This window comes from Cotesia typhae, unplaced genomic scaffold (genome assembly GCF_013202065.1).
Source record: "Cotesia typhae breed Kobodo isofemale line unplaced genomic scaffold, CoteBio_Ctyphae contig_9, whole genome shotgun sequence".
Classification (NCBI taxonomy): domain Eukaryota; kingdom Metazoa; phylum Arthropoda; class Insecta; order Hymenoptera; family Braconidae; genus Cotesia; species Cotesia typhae.
Window position 1 is genome coordinate 1 of NW_027423770.1, and position 15913 is coordinate 15913.

General features: G+C 29.6%; 2 long non-coding RNA genes across 2 annotated transcripts; one reads left to right on the plus strand and one right to left on the minus strand.

The window, feature by feature from the left end:
- The first annotated feature begins 753 nt into the window (after window positions 1–753).
- On the plus strand, window positions 754–1639 carry LOC141533515 (uncharacterized). The gene is made up of 2 exons (XR_012480301.1): window positions 754–1243; window positions 1503–1639. It is a non-coding gene; the product is annotated as an uncharacterized LOC141533515 (long non-coding RNA).
- A 718-nt stretch (window positions 1640–2357) lies between these two features.
- LOC141533516 (uncharacterized) lies at window positions 2358–3908 on the minus strand. The gene is made up of 3 exons (XR_012480302.1): window positions 3653–3908; window positions 3398–3555; window positions 2358–3218 (listed from the first exon to the last, which is right to left on the minus strand). It is a non-coding gene; the product is annotated as an uncharacterized LOC141533516 (long non-coding RNA).
- Window positions 3909–15913: the final 12005 nt, after the last annotated feature.

Genomic DNA, 15913 nt, shown 5'->3' on the forward strand with positions numbered 1-15913 from the left:
TGCGAGGTTACTAGATGTTATGCCTCCATCTAGTTGCAAAATATTTTATTGATACTAGCGTTACCTACCGTTGTTTTTTTCGCCCGGGAGTATTAAAACACTCAGTTCCAGTGCGGGAAAGGAAATTTGAATTGAAATTAATTATATTGAACGACTCGTTATTTGATTATTGAACCATGTAAAATATACTTATTTCATTTATTGACTAAACATTTAAATATAAGCTTATGAAGAGAATTACAGAGAGTAGATTATACAGTTCTGAGCTCTCAAGGAGAAGTGAGTTACAAAAAATGTCGGCTCGAAACCTCCGACCTCACGTCTCCCCTCCATACCTCACACATATATACTCAACTATTACAATTCGTACTTCGCTTGACGCTTACACTAATACATACAACTAAACTTATCTCGAAATACACTTATATTTATTGCTTTTTACATGTATATCCACAATATAAGAAACTGAAAATATATATACATATACATATACATACATACATATACACACACACACACATATATATATATATATATATATATATATATATATATATATATATATATATATATATATATATATATATATATATATATATATATATATATATATATACATATACATACATATATACACACATACATATATTAGGGTAGGGGTTGTCTTATTACACCAAGTTTCTTATACTTTAGGTTTCCATTTTATTAATTAACTAAGATTACTATCATCATATCTACTTTAAATATCGTTAATATCAACACTAATTATTATTATTGTTACTACAATTATTCGTATAATTGTATTTTGTATTTACTATTATTGTTAACATTATAATACTATTATACTAACTTATTATTATTTCTTATATTATTATTATTATCATTATTGTAATTATTACCATTATTATTATTAGTATTATTATTATTATTATTATTAATATTTTGTTATTAAATGCTCAGGGGGGTTATCGCCGGAGTCCGATTCTCCGAGGGCCCAGCCTGAGCTCCATCCGTTACTGCTGGACCACTCCGCACAACAAGGCGGTTAGTGATCACAGCAGGCCAAAGTCATTTCCCTTAAGAGACGGAGAGAACCAAGTAAAACAGCCTTCTGCATCCTAACTGCCAAGAACTCAGCTTTTGATGAGCAAGCTGGAACTTTGGCAAGTGAGGATACAAAAGACTGTTTCATCCCTCCTAGGACGCCAACAATCAGGACGACAAGCTTGACACGGTAACCTGGGTAAAGTTTGCCAATTTCAAACAGGAGATCCTGATATATTTGTCTATTATTTGTTTATTATTATTATTATTATTATTATTATTATTATTATTATTATTATTATTATTATTATTATTATTTTAATGCTATCATCTACTTATCAACAGTGATATCATTATAATAACATAATTATTCGTTAATTAATTTCTATTGTTGCGGCTGTGGTCCGACTTGTGCATGGTGTATCGCATTTGCCCTGCTCCTCACCCCTATCTCTCAGGCTCTTGGAACAGTGACACGGGGAAACCACAGAGAAAACCCATGTCGATACATATATATATAAAAATGAATCTATTATAAAAATATATATTACTTATTATAGAAATACAATTTCCAATTTACGATGAATATTTAAAAGTTATTTTAATATTTCCCTTAATTATTCATGTGACAACCGTGCCATTGTTATTTGAATTTATTAATTTAAAGTTTTCTTATTTTGTATTTATATTTTATTGTTTTTGGGAAATATCATTGTAGGATATCTAAATGGTTAAGGGAATCCTTGAAAGGTTCAACATGTGTTTTCCTTTTATGTGTTTCTACAAAGGTCTAATTGTTAGGCGACACGTGTGGGTCATATTCGAGTGTATATTTTTTTATTTTGAAGAGGTTTACAAGGATTTATTTATTTATTGCTTACTCCAAAAGAGTGTTACCTAAAATTTATGAGCCATAAAGATTTCTTTTTGGACGTTCGATTTAACCGGATGTCTTATTTATTATTAACAAATATAGTTTTATATTTTATCGGACAATTTAAATTCGCGCCTCCTAATTGCAGCGTCATCTTACGGATTCCGCTGATGACATTACATAGATTCGCTGATGATGACACCTCGTGGACAAGTGGGTTGTTTATTGTCACGCGGGATTTGATTTTATAATTTAATTTGAAATATACTAAAAAAATTACTGATTGAGATTGTGTGGCAAGGTATGATTTTTAAATGATAAGAGTTCAATTGAACTTTATGTTGATGTTTATTTAGAAATCGGAGAGATGGAGTATATAGTTACAGCTCTCGGGGAGAAGTGAAGTCACAAAGTCTCAACTCTGACTCCTCAGCTTCACTTTCCCCACTATGGTTACACGTATACACTTATACTATTGCTAGAACTACCCTTATACATAGTGCGTAATATACTATCTTACATGACTTATATAAACTTACTTTTATATACCACTTATTATTTGCGGCTGCGGCCGGCTTACATATTCATGTACCTGTATTTACCTGGCTTTAAATTCAGCACAGCGACCTAGAGAAACCGCAGAAAACCTGGTCGAGGTACAGACAGTAATGATAACATAATATCAGATCGTTGTTAACAATGATTATCCTTATCTATTATTTACAATTTAATTAACATATATTCATTAGAATCAATTAACGTGTTATAATTTTAAAAGGCTTTTAAAGTATTATCTGCTCAATAAATTATATCAGATGCGGATTTTACTTAAATATTTGCTAATCATTTCTAAATTCAATTTAATACCATTTACTATTCAATTATTCTAATATGTAATTAAATTTGTCTAAAACCATTGTGACATTAAATCCATACATATATACACATGTTGTAGCGTCTAAATACTCATTATTTATGTTATTTAGTTACTTAAAATAAAGTGGATAAATAAGTTATTATTTATTTATTTGTTGTTAAATTCAGTTGAAGTGCCTTGTTTTTTTAGAGAACAAGATACCGTTGACTTTCCACACGTCTCTTTTATGGCTTTTCTTTTAAGGACTTGAAGTTGTCAATGTGGCAAGGACATGTTCTGTGTTTACTCGAAGATTTTATGGTTTTTCAGAACCTAATACTATATTCCTTTGTATTATTTTCTTGAGATTAAAGTTTCTCTTTCGAAGACACGTGTGCACTCAACGACCAAACTCAGCAATTAAATCAAATAGAAATTCTAAATCTATATAAAATATAAATATAAATTTAAATTATAAATGTAACTAATTAACATATTCAAATTCTGTTTTATCTGACAAGTAGTGTCACCTGCCAGATGCAACCCAAAGCATTATAGTTATTGCGACATAACATGCTTCCATCTGGTGGATATTAATTTATTTTATTGAAAGCTTTACTTACTGTAGTTCCTTCGCCCGGGAGTATTAAAATGGGTAGAACTCTATAGCCATGAAAGTGATGACTTAAACAACCGATAACATAGGTTCCGATGACTTGAATTTCTATAGCCCATATTCTGATAGTCAAGATTTTCGATTGGACCCTGATAGCCACCTTACCTATAACTTACTGTCAATCTACGTCCGCAATTTGAAGCAAACTTGACGGAAAGAGTTGGCAAAGCGAGCGATTATCTATTAGTTACCTATAACTTACTCTGCAAATAGACGTCAAAACTTGCTGTACAAGTATTTCCTTCAAATTGTAGTAAAGTTGAAAGGAAATTTAACTACAAGTTTGATTGTTAACTTGTATTCAAGTTGTGGCCGTAGATTTCTGTCAATTTGCTTACAACTGTTGTTGAGTGAAGAATTACCGCCAACTTGATGTATAACTTAACCGTAACTGCTGGGAGTCAACACTTACTGAGAAAGCGCTGGCTATCAGGGTAGCTATCGGAATTTAGGCTAACGGTTTCTATTTCATCGGGATTCTTGGTTATCGGAATTATATCGATATAATTCCGATAACCAAGAATCCCGATGAAATAGAAACCGTTAGCCTAAATTCCGATAGCTACCCTGATAGCCAGCGCTTTCAGTAAGTGTTGACTCCCAGCAGTTACGGTTAAGTTATACATCAAGTTGGCGGTAATTCTTCACTCAACAACAGTTGTAAGCAAATTGACAGAAATCTACGGCCGCAACTTGAATACAAGTTAACAATCAAACTTGTAGTTAAATTTCCTTTCAACTTTACTACAATTTGAAGGAAATACTTGTACAGCAAGTTTTGACGTCTATTTACAGAGTAAGTTATAGGTAACTAATAGGTAATCGCTCGCTTTGACAACTCTTTCCGTCAAGTTTGCTTCAAATTGCGGACGTAGATTGACAGTAAGTTATAGGTAAGGTGGCTATCAGGGTAAGATTTTCGATAGGGTATAATCCCATTAACCCAGGATCCCGATGGAGTAAAATTTCCAATGCATCTGCGAAAAAATTTTTATTCAGCTTTCATTTGAATACCCACAGAAATTTTTTATGTATTTTATATATTTCACAAATATGAAAAATATTTGAAAAAATTCGTGTGGGTATTAAAATAATAGGTCTCGATGAGCGAAACATCAAGATGATCTTATACCTTCATAAATATCAATAATTAAGTAATGAAGTTGGATTTTGTGCATTGATGATATTTTTAACGATAAAAGCTCATCATAGAGTTACACTTATCGAAACCTTTCGTTTGAATACACACACGAACTTTAAATATATTTTATAAATTTCACAAATATGAGAAATATCATATACATAAAATATATGAAAAAAATCGTGTGTGTACTCAAATGAACAGTTCCGATGAGCTTAACTTCAAGATGACCTTATATTTTTAAAAATGTCAATAATTAAGAAATACACACTGTAAATCCAAGTTGTTTCTATCTAGAAGCATTGTAGTCACTTTTAAAATACTTCCACGTGTTTTAATTTCCTAGGTTAAATGTCCATTTGTAGTCACTTTTAAAACACTTGGATTTACAGTGCAATTTGTAAAAATATAGATAAATTCAAATGTCGATAATAAATATGTTGGTGAAAACGAGCTCGATTTTCTAGTTTCCTTATTTTGAAAATAGTAGCTCAAAGAATGTTAAATTCTCCCTGAGGCACGCATTTTTCAGCCCGCATGACAGATCCAAATTCTTCGAGCACGGTCATGTCAATAAAAAAAACAATAGCTTCTTCCATTCTTCATCAATATTCTCTGGGGAATCGGAAACTTCCTCTTCGTCTTGTTCATCAGCTAACTCGATCTCCAGCCTGCCGGACTCAACTTGTTAAATCTACATTTCTGTCATCGGTCAAAGTGCTTTTGGATGAAATTAAAAAAATAATATTTTATTATTAGTTATTTTATGAACTAATTAAAAAAATTAAAATGTTAATAGTAGCTATGGTATATTTGAAAAATAAAATTTTATAAATTTTGAGTGATTAGTTTTTATATTAAAATAATTAAAAAATCTTAAAATGAAAAAAAATTCATTATTAATATGGTGTTATACCTTTCAATTTAATTATTTAAAATTAATTAATTAATTAATTATAAATATAATTAGTTCTATATGGAATTAGAATCAAAATTTTAAAACTTTAAAAATTTTTTAAACTACTCCTTATAATATGCTGTCGTTTGATGTAAACAGTCTTAAAGTATTATGGAAAATATGAGCTGTGTTATGTCATCAGCGGAATCCGTAAGATGACGCTGCACTCAGGAGGCGCGAATTTAAATTGTCCGATAATATGTAAAACTATAATTGTTAATAACAAATACAACATCCGGTTAAATCAACGTCCAAAAAGAAATCTTTATGGCTCATAAATTTTGGGTAACACTCTTTTGGAGTAAACAATAAATAAATAAATCCTTGTAAACCTCTTCAAAACGAAAAAATATACACTCGAATATGACCCACACGTGTCGCCTAACAATTAGACCTTTGTGGAAACACATAAAAAGAAAACACATGTTGAACCTTTCAAGGGGTTCCCTTAACCATTTAGATATCCTACAACAACATTTCCCAAAAGCAATAAAATATAAATACAAAATAAGAAAACTTAAAATTATAAAATTCAAATAACAATGGCACGGTTGTTACATAAATAATTAAGGAAATATTAAAATAACTTTTAAATATTTATCGTAAATTGGAAATTGTATTTCTATAATAAGTAATATATTTTTATAATCGATTCATTTTTATATATATATATGTATCGACATGGGTTTTCTCTGTGGTTTCCCCGTGTCACTGTTCCAAGAGCCTGAGAGAAAGGGGTGAGGAGCAGGGCAAATGCGATACACCATGCACAAGTCGGACCACAGCCGCAACAATAGAAATTAATTAATGAATAATTATGTTATTATAATAATATCACTGTTGATAAGTAAATGATAGTATTCAAAATTAACTTAATAATAATAATAATAATAATAATAATAATAATAATAATAATAATAATAATAATAATAATAATAATAATAATAATAATAATAATAATAATAATAATAATAATAATAAGTTAGCATAATAGTATTATAATGTTAACAATAATAGTAATTACAAAATACAAACATACGAATAATTGTAGTAACAATAATAATAATTAGTGTTGATATTAACGATATTTAAAGTAGATATGATGATAGTAATCTAAGTTAATTAATAAAATAGAAACTTAAGGTATAAGAAACTTGGTGTAATAAGACAACCCCTACCCTAATATATATATATATATTTTCAGTTTCTTATATTGTAGATATACATGTAAAAAGCAATAAGTTAAGTGTATTTCGAGATAAGTTTAGTTGTATGTATTAGTGTAAGCGTCAAGCGAAGTACGAATTGTAATAGTTGAGTATATATGTGTGACGTATGGCGGGGAGACGTGAGGTCGGAGGTTTCGAGCCGACATTTTTGTAACTCACTTCTCCTTGAGAGCCCAGAACTGTATAATCTACCCTCTGTAATTCAAATCATAATCTTATATTTAAATGTTTAGTCAATAAATGAAATAAGTACATTTTACACGATTTAATAACCAAATAACAAGTCGTTCAGTATAATTAATTTAAATTCAAATTTCCTTTTCCCGCAATGGAACCGAGTATTTTAATACTCCCGGGCGAAAAAACGACGGTAGGTAACGCTCCAGTCAATAAAACAATTCGCAACTAGATGGAGGCATAACAGCTGCAATCAAATAGCGCCACCTATCTGAATAAAAATTTTTTCGCCGATGCATTGGGAATTTTACTCCATCGGGATCCTGGGTTAATGGGATTATACCCTATCGAAAATCTTGGCTATCGGAATTTAGGCTAACGGTTTCTATTTCATCGGGATTCTTGGTTATCGGAATTATATCCAATCGAAAATCTGGGCTATCGGAATCTTGGTAATCGGAATCTGGGCTATAGGAATTCAAGTCATCGGAACCTATGTTATCGGTTGTTTAAGTCATCACTTTCATGGCTATAGAGTTCTACCCATTAAAATACTCGGTTTCAGAGCGGGAAAGGAATCTTTTCAAATGAAAGAGTTCTATTTAAACTTTATTTAATTTTGATCAAAATTATTTTTAGTTTGTTTCAATTTATTCTTCAATTTATTATTCAAGTTAAAAAAGATATTAAATGGCTTCAAAGTATAAAACTGAGGTTCACAATGACGTGATCTTAATAGTCTAAGCTCTCGACGAGAAGTTTCGTTACATAGTTTTTCCGATGAGCTTCAAATTCGGTTCTTCTCTTACCACAACTCCCATACATATATCCATTCTTGTACATGGAGAAGTTCACGTATTTCTACTACATATAAATGATCTTTACACACTAATATATAATACTTTGTACAGTACAACCTGTTTATAACCCGAGAAAAAATGTTTATATATAACTATATATAATTGTATATAATCATACATGATTATTAGGGTGTGCCAAAATGTAACTTCCTTGATGGACCTTATAAAATTGGAATTTTCAGTTCCGCTTTTGAAATCAGCTGTGTTTAGGCTTTTCCTAAGATATTTTGGGGTAAGACGATAAATTTGATTTTCATAGAATTTTTTAACTGGAGCTTAGTTAGGGCACTTCCGCTGAAAATTCAAATTTTCGCCGGAAGTGCCCAATTAAACCTCCAATACAGCCATGAAAGATATATAATTATATATGATTATATATGGAGCAATATACAACCTTGCAAGATTATATATAGTCTCATATATTAATTATATATCTTCTTCTAATATATAAAATTCTCGTGTCGCGGTGTTTGTAGTTAAAGTCCTCCGAAACGGCTTGACCGATTTTCATGAAATTTTGTGTGCATATTGGGTATGTCTGGGAATCGGACAACATCTATTTTTCATCTCTCTAAATGTTAAGGGTAGTTCACCCCTAAATTATTTTTTTTTAATTTTTAGATAAATTTTTTTTTCTTTTTTATGATACAGCATTAAAAAATACATACAACCCTAAATTTTCAACCTTCTACGATCAACCCTTATTTTTCATTTGTTAACTAAAAAATTCAATTTTTTTTTCATTTTTTCATGACTTAGAATAACAAATTTCATATTACTCTGAATTTTTAATCCCTCTACGATCAACCTCTATTTTTTATTTGTTAATTATAAACTCTAATTTTTTGGCAAGAATTTTTTTTTATTTTATCATGATTTAGAATAAATAATTTTATGTTACTCTTAATTTTTCACCCCTCTACAAACAACCCCTATTTTTTATTTGTTTATTATAAACTTTTATTTTTCTGGCAAGTATTTTATTTTTATTTTGTCATGACTTAAAGTAAAAAATCTCATATTACTCTGAATTTTTCACCCCTCTATGATCAACCCTTATTTTTTATTTGTTTATTAAAAGCTTAAATTTTTTTTGCAAGAATTTTTTTTTTGTCATGACTTAGAACAAAAAATTTCATATTACTCTGAATTTTTTACTCCCATACGTTTAACCCCTATTTTTTATTTGTTAATAATAAACTTTAATTTTTTTGGCAAAAATTTTTTTTTATTTTTTCATGATCGACTTAGAATAAAAAAAATTAATATTACTCTCAATTTTTACCCTTCTACAATCAACCCCTATTTTTTAATAGAATTTTATATTTTCCAACCTCGGTCGATAGCTGATCAATAGGGTTTCGTTTTGCCAACTTCGCTTGGGAGGAGCATAATAGCAAGTTTCGTCAAGTGTAATTTTTCAAATACATTTTAAAAGTAAACATTAAAACAACATTATAAATTTGTTTAAAAGTTATTTAGGAAAAAAAAATAAAATTTTCAAGTATATAATTAATTTAATCAAACTTTTCATAAATATTGAAGGTTCAGTATTATTGTGTCTTTGTTATGATCCAACATTAATGATACAGTAATACTGTATCTTTGTTATGATCTAACATTTATAATATTAAATACATTTACACAGAAAAAAAAAATTTCTTGAAGCAAGAAAATTATAAGGAAGACCGAAGTTGTTTTGGAGCAAGAAGAAATTTTCTTAGCTTAAAAAAATTTAACTTCGTTCAAGAAATTTTCAATCTTCCTTAAGATTTTCTTGATTTAAGAAAATTTACGCTTGACTCAAGACTTTCTTTCTTTCTGTGTATAATCCACATTTTTAAAATTAAAATTAAATAATTCCGTGAAGCAGGAAAGAAGAGGAGCTACGGTAATTATTACGTGATGCATTCCAACATTTAAGTCATAGGATAATTGGGAGGAAGGGATTATGAAAGCAATTGGAAAGGACCTTCTGATGAATAAGAGCTTATAGAATGTGCGATAAAAAATTCGGATAGCTTGAACTGGGACTCGAACCCAGAACCTTCCAAGATGCCCTCATTAACCTAATATTTCCCGATGTACACACACAATACATCTATCATAAGTAGCTGACAGAGATGGCGATTTTAGCAGCAAAAAATATGGACGTCAAGGAATTGAATCTCAAGATACAACAGTTATTGCCAGGTAACTTGGTGACATATAGATCCGTTGATGCAGTTTACGATGCAATTGAAACTGCACATTTTCCAACAGAGTTTTTAAACTCATTGGATTTACGAGGCATACCACTGCATAATTTAGGACTCATACTTGGAGCTCAGATTATTTTGCTTCGTAATTTGAACCCACTATGACTGTGCAATGGCACGCGATTAGCCGTGAAAAAATTGGTGAACGTCATCGACACCATTATTTTAAATGGCAAATGCCGGGGTGAAGGTATATTACTTCGACGAATCCCTATCCCGATGAAAAAAGATTTTGTCTAATCATATATAATCATGCATAATTGTCTATATATGATCAGATCCAAAAATTGGCCAGGTCTAATTATATATAATCATGTATAACATATACAATAATATATAATTATATATAAGAATATTTAATTATATATTTTTACTTCTAATTAATTATTTGGTTACTTTTATGGATGTAGTACTTGATATGGTCATACGCGATTCTATATAACCAATTAAAATACAAAAAAAAAAACTTTATATATAATTTTGCGGCTATAACACCAGCGGTCACCCATCCAACTACTAACAACGCTGAATGCTGCTTAACTTTGGTGATATCCGTGCATCTTGAAGTTCCCGTCTGCTGTGCTGCTATCTTATTTGACAATGATTCTATGAAGTACACAACGTATCAGATCAGTTTATCATAAATACAACATAAAAATTAATTTTATAATATATTTTGATAGTCTTAAATTATTTATTTTACCGAATCTCATTATTACATTAGATTTATTTCAACAATAAAGTAAATAATGATTTGACTGTTAAGAAGTAGCAGAGCAGTGGCAGCGCAGTAAGTAGCAGAACAGACCTAAACATTCCATAGGAAATGTAACAAATTTTTTATTTCAGAATGATTTAAACGTAATGGTAAACATCATTTTGCACTTTTTGTGAAGACCAAAAAAAAATTTTTTTTTTCAAAGAAAAAATTATGATAACATTTAACTACGCAAGTCTGATCAGATCTAATTATATATAGACCTATATATTATCAGATCTGATCACATATATATATATATATATATATATATATATATATATATATGATTATATATGGAGTTATAACAGCCAGATATGATCATATCTAATTATATATAGACTCATATATAATCAGATCTGATGATATATAGACTTATATATGATTATATCTGAGATTACAACAGCCAGGTATGATTGTATCTAATTATATATAAACTCATATATAATTAGATCTGATCATATATAGACTTATATATGATTATATATGGGGTTATAACAGCCAGGAATGATCAGATCTAACTATATATAGACTTATATATAAATGGATCTGATCATATGTAGACTTATGTATGACTATATATGGGGTTATAACAACCAGGTATGATCATATCTAATTATATATATATATTGCTAAAATAATGGAAAAAATAGTATATGAAAGGTTAATTAACTTTGTAAACAAACATAAAATTATATCTGATAGGCAGTATGGTTTTGTCAGAAGCAGAAGTACCAACGATGCAATCAGCTTTGTTACTGAATACGTATACAAAAATCTTGATACAAATTGCCCAACTGCGAGAGCTTTTCTGGATTTGGCAAAAGCCTTTGATACAGTTAACCATTCAATTTTGCTTGAGAAGTTAGAAGCACATGGAATAAGGGGTTGTGTTTTGGAGCTTATGAGAAGTTATCTTAGCGAGAGATATCAAAGTGTAAAAATAAATGATAAATTAAGTGAAAGGATGCTTGTTAAAGTAAGAGTGCCCCAGGGTACTATCCTGGGACCAATGTTATTTATTCTATATATCAATGACATTTTCAAAGTTATCCCGAACGGATCCCTTGTTTCATACGCAGATGACACTACGGTACTGTGCTCTGGCAAAAATTGGAATGACGTTAGATCTAAACTTAATTATTGCCTAAGTAATTTAAATCTATGGTTATGTAGTAATCAGTTATCGCTCAACATTGATAAGTCCTCTTTCATACCCTTGTGGAAATAATTCTCTGAAAAAACTCTTGAAAAGTCTTTATAACTCTGAATAAGACTTTTCGAAAGTCTTCACATCCCTAACTAAGTAAAGGAAAGACTTAATAAGTCTTCAAAACTCTGCGATACTCTTCAAAAATCAAATTTTCCCTGCAATTTCGGAATTTCTCAAAGAGTTATTAAGACTTGATAAGACTTGTTCAATTTTACAGGAAAAGAAGAAAATATTTCTTTTCAAAAAAATTACTTATCAGAATTAAATAAAACTATAAAAAAGAATTAATGCATGTTTTAAAAAAATTTTTTTTAAATAATATTTTCATCACGAAAATACTTTGATGGGCATCGAATCACTCATAGTTGAGCAAGTCAAAACATCAACAGCAAATGAAGTGCACTTGCTGTTGGAAACAGATATTACTCAAAGAGTAAATCCGATCGGTATTTAATTTGGACTATCAAATATTAAAGTCAACTTTCTAGATAGGAGAGAATTTTCTATCCACACGCCATCTGCTGGAATTAATTGATACCTAACATATTTTAGTTTACGAATTTACAGTTAGAATCTTTGAGTGTTCTTAGTTTCTAATAGGTGGCATGTGGTTAGAAAATTCTTTCCTACCTAGAAAGTTGACTTTAATATTTGATAGTCCAAATTAAATACCGATTGGATTTACTCTTTGAGTAATATCTGTTTCCAACAGCAAGTGCACTTCATTTGCTGTTGATGTTTTGACTTGCTCAACTATGAGTGATTCGATGCCCATCAAAGTATTTTCGTGATGAAAATATTATTTAAAAAAATTTTTTTAAAACATGCATTAATTCTTTTTATAGCTTTATTTAATTCTGATACGTAATTTTTTTGAAAAGAAATATTTTCTTCTTTTCCTGTAAAACTGAACAAGTCTTATCAAGTCTTAATAACTCTTTGAGAAATTCCGAAATTGCAGGGAAAATTTGACTTTTGAAGAGTATTGCAGAGTTTTGAAGACTTATTAAGTCTTTCCTTTACTTAGTTAGGGATGTGAAGACTTTCGAAAAGTCTTATTCAGAGTTATAAAGACTTTTCAAGAGTTTTTTCAGAGAATTATTTCCACAAGGGTAACCTTTGGTTGTTACTTTGACAGTGTACCAAATGAATTTGAACTGAATATAAATAATAAAATGTTGCTACGAGTGCAATACTATAAATACCTAGGTTTAATTATTGATAATCGTATGAAATGGGACTATCAGATAAAAGAGCTATTAAAAAAATTAAAATACTTTATTTTTCTATTCCATAGGATAAGTAGTTTTATGAATAAAAAAACGTTAAAAATAATATATCATGCCCTTATAGAAAGCATTATTAACTATGTAATAACGGCGTGGGGAAGTGCGTATAATAATATTCTAAAATCTATTTTGATAAATCAGAAAAAAATAATTAATAAATTAGGAGATAATGTGTCTAATGTACTCGATATAAATAAAACCTATATTGTCAGTTCATTATTAATGTTTTATGATGAATGCAACGTTGAGTATGAAAATGTATGTGTTAATACTAGAAATAGATCTATTCCCTTACCAAAGATAAATAAAAAAATCGCTAGCAAGAGTGCTAGATACACTGCCATTAAATACTTTAATAAACTGCCAAATAATTTAAAGAGTTTGAAAGGTGATAAGAAATCAAACAAAAACAATATACTGAAATGGATTATAAATATATGAAGGCTAGTAATTGTATTCTGGCACTAAACTTTAAAACTTTAACTAATAATGTTAAATATTTTAGTAACATATAATTGTTATTTCGTTAGTTTATAAAAATTCGCTATCTTGAATTAATAAATATTATACCAGTCCTGTGCACAGATGCTTTTGCATCTCTATAGGACAGATTGTAATATACTTAATAAGTATTACTTATGTACATGTAAATATATTGATCTGTATTTTTCTACTGGTTGAATAAATAATATATATATATATATATATATATATATATATATATATATATATATATATATATATATATATATATATATATACGATATTGGCCTTGTGGGCACGCTCACTCTACCAATTCTCAACCGATCCTTATAAAACTCAGTATAAATATTCTACCGACAATTACTAAACTTAAGTTCTTAGATGAGCCAAATCGGTAGGTTAGTCTAGAAATAGGAGCCGATTGAAAATTTCAAAAAATTCCTAAAAATTCGATTTTTTTGGTTCTCTCTTCAATAACTGTTAAATGCATTACAATTTTCAAATTTTGTGAATTGCATCTTATAGCTTATTAAAAAAGTTTCAAATTCCATATATATATATATATATATACTAGCTGATACCCACCCGCTTCGCTGGGCATACAATAAAATTTTATGGTGTAACCTAGACGAAAAATATTGTAACAGGGTAAAATTACCCTTAATCGATAAGTCACCGAATATCGATAATTATTCGACATAGCACTGGCGCGTCTCGATCTTCGGGCCTAAAGGGAGAATAGGAGGGGGTGAGTTTGGGTTAAAATAGGTGAGCCGTGCAGTGGAACAGGGAGAAGTAGTGTGACCGCCAGACTGAGTGCCACGGAAATCAAGAAGGACCGATCCCCGGAGTAGTGACGAGACGAAGGAAGCCAACTACAACTAGGACTTCATCCTCAACGAGTGAGTTAGATCATCGTTTTGTTCGTCAAGGTGTCAATTATTGCTCTGTGGGAAGGAAGTGGACCGCGGTTTATCCAATACCCAGTTACTTCTCCTAATTATTTATCAATTGGATCGTTAATCGACGAAAATTTAATTCAATAAATAAATCGTAGAACATTTGCTAGTTTTTGGATTGAGTGATTTTCATGGGGGTTTATACCCGGAGATCACTCGATCGACCTTGCGGGGGAAAGTTTTAATATCTAAAAGTTTTCAATCAATTAACTAACATCTAAGAAAATTCATTAAATTAATTTTTCAATAATTAACTGAGTAAAATTGATTGATCTTTGTCATTGAGAAAAATAGACAAATTTTTATTCGTGGAATTTTCGTCAAGCGTCAGTTGTGTGTCGCATAAATTCCAATACCCAAGGTCAAGCAAAGACTTGACTAGCGAATGTTCTAGCAATTGAAATTGACTATTTCGACTCGTGTCGAATTTTTATAATTGATAAAACGATCAGAAAATTGTTGACAATATTTTATATTAAGAATTAATTACTAAGATTGTTATATTTAGAATTTATTATTGAAAATAAGATAGATCGGAAAATTATTAAGTATTAATTGATAAGAATATTATAGTAAGAATTTATTATTGAAAAACAATACCGATCGAAAAATATATTAAGAAAATTATTAATTGAGAATGTTATAGAGTAGAAAATTATTAAGAAAATTTTGTTAGGAGTTTTTATTGAAATTATTGTATTTTAAATTATTTTAACAACTATAATTTAAGTAAATTTTGGGGATTAAGTCCGTAAAGTAATTAAATTAAAATAAATGACACTTGATAATTGTCAGCGTGGATATTAAGTCCAAGTAATCAGTGATATTGAGTCAAGGTCAACACGAAAAAAAGTTTAGTAAGAAATTGGTCATTATATAGGAATTTTCGTTTCACCGATAGCCAATGATTGAGTAAAATAAAAATAAAATTAATAAGTAGAAATCAATTAAGCGAAGTGTGGGTTATGTGTGTGAAGAATTGTATGGGTTATGCGTGATAGAGAGTGTTAATAGTGTTAAATGCGGTAGTCCTGTGGACTTAGTTTTAAGTTAAAAGTGCGTAAAGTGTGGAGTTAGTTTTGGTCGTCCGGTGGACGTTAAATTTTAAGCTTAGTTTTAGGTCAGGTGTGGGAGACCGT